Consider the following 3,117-nt stretch of genomic DNA (forward strand, 5'->3'; position numbering starts at 1 on the left):
GACCATTTTACTGTATCGAAAATTCTTATATATCCGAATATCCGAATGCCATTCGGACTGTTGTTATTGGTTAAAGCAGAAAACAAACAGTGTCCACTCCCCCTCCTAATCCATAATAGGCCCTTTTGGTTTTGTCAGGATTTTAAGGGGCAACTCCATGCCAAAAAAACAAATCATGGGGCCCCCTAAAATCTCTTACCAGACCCTTAAACCCAGCAGTGGCCCAACAGAGCAGGAAAGGGTGGGACAATCTAGCATCCCCCCCAGACGATACCAGGCCACTTGCCCACAACATGAGGTAGGGTCCCCATGTTGATCAGGACAAGGGCCTCTTACCCACAACCCCAAGTGGTTGTGGGGGTCTGCGGGCAGGAGGGCTTGTAGGAATCTGGGTGACCCCTACGTGAATCAGTAAAGGGTAAACATAAATAGTCAATAAAAACACTAAGCAGTTTTTGACAATTCCTTTATTAAAAACAAAAAAAAGTCCCACGATGTCAATCCAGCACCGATCGCGCTTTCCAGCGATGTAAATCATCCCAATCCTGCAATCCCAGCGCCTGGCGTCCCGACGAGAAAAAAAATATGTTTACATCGGGCAGTGGGTAAGAAATAAACAAGTTATCTCTCAGGTCTTCCTCTGCGGATTAACAGAAGGAAGTGGGCGGGTCCAATAGCAAGCCTGCTATTGGCTATTTCAATTTAAAATAGCCAATAGCAGGCTTTGTTTATTTCTTGCCCACTGTCTGCTGTAAAAAATCCATCAGGCGGCGAGCTTTGGCATTTTTTCTGTCGGGTTGGAGGGCATCGAATTGCAGGATTGGGAAGATTTGCATCGCTGGACAGTGTGATCGACGCTGGATTGGCATTGTGGGACTTTTTGTTTTGTTTTTAATAAAGTAATTGTTAAAAACTGTGTAGTGTTTTTATTTACTATTTATGTTTAGCAACTACCCCTTACTCATTCACAGAGGGGGGTGCATCTAGGTGCATCCAGGGGGTGCCCGGATTCCTATAAGCCCCCCCTGCCCGCAGACTCCCACAACCACCAGGCCTGGGTTGTGGGGAAGAGGCCCTTGTCCTCATCAACATGGGGACCTGACGCCATGTTGAGCTCAAGTGGCCTGATATGGTGCAGGGAGGGGGGGACGGGGAACCACATGATCGCCCCCTTACCTTTTTCGTTTTGGAAAGATTTGTTATTCGGACAAATGTTCGTAAATTCTTATAATTCTGATGCATCCGAATTTACAAATGAAAGAAATAACAAATGAAAACGAATTTCCGATAATAAACATTTGGGATGCATCCAAATTTCTTTCCCAAATGAAGTTTTATTGTGTTAAGCATCAACTTAAAAAAAATAAAAATAAATTACATTTTCGTTAGCTTTAGTATGGAAGAATGTTTGTTGCAGCAAAGTGACATTAGACACCATTACAGTCCTCAGAGGAAGAAGAAAAAAAAAGCGTGAGGTCACCCCACCCCCCCCAAGTCATACCTTTAGGTCTGGTTAGAATATTAAGGCGGAACCCCATCCCCAAAAAATGGGGGAAAAACATGGTGTCCCCTCTGAAATTCATTCCAGACCCTTGACCCGAGCACAGGACTGGCAGGAAAAGGGGGGGGGGGGACTATCTAATGCCCCCCCCTTCCCTGGCCACGTCCCCTTGGCGTTGGAGGGGCCTCTTCCCCACAACCCCAACTCGGTGGTTGTGGGGCTTTAATTAAGGGGGCACCCAGATGCTGCTGCCCCCCCCTTTTGAATGAGTAAGCGGTACTTGTACCCCTACTCATTCACTAAAGAGTTAAAAGTCAAAGTAAACAGAGAAACCACACTTTGCCTTTACGGCCATAGCATACGATCGCTTTTTGGCTGTAGGACAGCCTCTGAGATATCCTACTCTGATGGCAAACCTGACCTGTGTAAAACTGATCATATCCATATGGCTTTTTGCCTTGATGGGAGTTGCTGTGAGTGTTTTATTAACTGCAAGACTAACCTTTTGTGCGGTTAACATCAACAATGTCTATTGTGAGACCATGTCCCTTCAACGACTGGCTTGTGATGACATCACGATTCATGTGATCTATGGAACAACTTTTACCTTGTTCTTTGTGATTGGTTGCATGCTCGTGGTAATTTACTGTTACATAAGGACGGTTCTCATTTGTTTCAAACTTTCTGCAGAGGTCTCCCAGAAAGCTATGTATACATTGGTGACTCATGTAGTGGCCTTTTCCATTTATATGATAGCAACATTGTTTGTTGGATTTAGGTACAGGTTAAACGGCGGTTCTCTGTCAGCCGTTGCTCACGTTGCCATCTCTATGAGCGGCATAAGTTCCTCCATTACTCTAAACTCTCTGATCTATGGGATAAGGACTGAAGCTCTTAGAGTCAAAATTGTGCGAAATTTGCAGAACTTATGTGGCAAATCAGAATAAGATATAAACAAATAGAGTTACTATCTGGGTGATTATATTTAATCGTCTCTTCAATTTCTCAAGTAGTAAAATTGTTGTTGTTTTCATCATCTTAATAATCTTTATATCCTTAACAGTCTTAAAAACTCTCCATGAACTCATCTGTCTGTTATTGAGGATGTCACAATAAATGTTTCTATAATGATGGTGGTGAGATGGACCTGTGGCTATAAAAATAACTAGGGATTCGTGTTCAAAGTCTTTCTGAAGCCAACTGAACCCTGCATGCATTAACACATCACAAAGAACCCCACCACTCACTATGGGTTAGATAGAACCCTACGGTTCCATCTCCTGGGGTATATTTTTTAAACTGGAGCTTAGTTGAATCCACATATGTAAAGGAAACCTCTACTGTCTGAAATATTGCTGACCTCTCCTTCTGAAATTGCTAGTTGCCAGTCCTGTTGAGCCAGAGGTTTCAATACTTTCAGAGTCAATAACTTGGATCAGATATTCTGAGTCACTCTGATCAGTGAAAGTCTTTCCTATATAGTCCCTAAATGACCCTGTGTTATGGTAAACTGAAAAAGTGAAGCTTTCCTATGTCATAGGGAACTTTTAGAAATGGTAATTGTGCCTGCAGCAGCACCCTAAAGAAGCTACCTTTGGTCTTGAAATACTCCTGAA

Source organism: Nanorana parkeri, unplaced genomic scaffold (assembly GCF_000935625.1).
Source record: "Nanorana parkeri isolate BGI_ZX_2015 unplaced genomic scaffold, ASM93562v1 scaffold1622, whole genome shotgun sequence".
Taxonomy (NCBI): domain Eukaryota; kingdom Metazoa; phylum Chordata; class Amphibia; order Anura; family Dicroglossidae; genus Nanorana; species Nanorana parkeri.